General features: G+C 40.1%; 1 non-coding gene across 1 annotated transcript; it reads right to left on the bottom strand.

Annotated features, from left to right (window-relative positions):
• Positions 1 to 470: 470 nt before the first annotated feature.
• On the bottom strand, positions 471 to 542 carry TRNAC-GCA (transfer RNA cysteine (anticodon GCA)). The gene has a single exon. It is a non-coding gene; the product is annotated as a tRNA-Cys (tRNA).
• Positions 543 to 932: the final 390 nt, after the last annotated feature.

The raw sequence follows: 932 nt of genomic DNA, 5'->3' as shown, positions 1-932 counted from the left end.
GTCTTCATGGCTCAAGTGTATATAGGCTAAAATGAATGAAACAGAAGGCTTAAAACTAAATATTTCAGAAATCTATCAATGACCAAGGTCTAAGGCTGTCTGTGACCAAGTTTACAACTCTGTCTCTGCCTCCAAGGGCTGGAAACTCAGGCTTTGACCAGAGGCAAAGTGAAGCTAATTAGCCCTCCTGGTGACTGAATCCTTAACTTCTATTTCATTAAAACAAAACTCACACCAAGTGAACTAAACAACGCCTGTAAAATGTTCAGTCTCACTGAACAAATTCATTTTGTATTTGGAAAATGCTAGTGGTCAACATTATGAAATCCATGAAAGAAAGAAGGTGAAGTTGTTCAGTCATGTCTAATTCTTTGTGACCCCATGGACTGTAGCCTACCAGGATCCTCCGATCATGGGATTTTCCAGGCAAGAGTACTGGAGCGGGTTGCCATTTCTTTCTCCAGTGGATCTTCCCTACCCAGGGATCGAACCTGGGTCTCCTGCATTGCAGATAGACGCTTTACCATCTGAGCCACCAGGGAAGATGAAATCCAGAAATAAGCCTAAAGGAAATCCACAGATAAGACTAAATCAATGCTATTCAGAATCAACCAAGAAAGAATCTCAAAGGAGTCTGAGAGATTAGAAAAATGTTCAGGGAATAAATAAAATTCATCCTGAACCAACATCTACAGTCAAATACTCTCAGATAGAGACAATTGGGAAATAGGAAGCTTTTGGAGAACAGCAAAATCCAGGGAGATCAAGAGGAAGGGGATTTTTCAGCTAATATGTAGAAATATGGTTGGGCTTGCGGCAGGCTCTGTTTGGCAGTGAGCGTAAAGGACAGTACATTGGTCTGAAGGATTTAGAGACTCAAATGAAAGCAGATTTCATATTAAAGAAAAAAATAATACTGCACTAGTAAATAC

Source organism: Odocoileus virginianus, chromosome X (genome assembly GCF_023699985.2).
Source record: "Odocoileus virginianus isolate 20LAN1187 ecotype Illinois chromosome X, Ovbor_1.2, whole genome shotgun sequence".
Lineage (NCBI taxonomy): Eukaryota > Metazoa > Chordata > Mammalia > Artiodactyla > Cervidae > Odocoileus > Odocoileus virginianus.
This window is presented reverse-complemented; position numbering and strand designations above follow the sequence as displayed.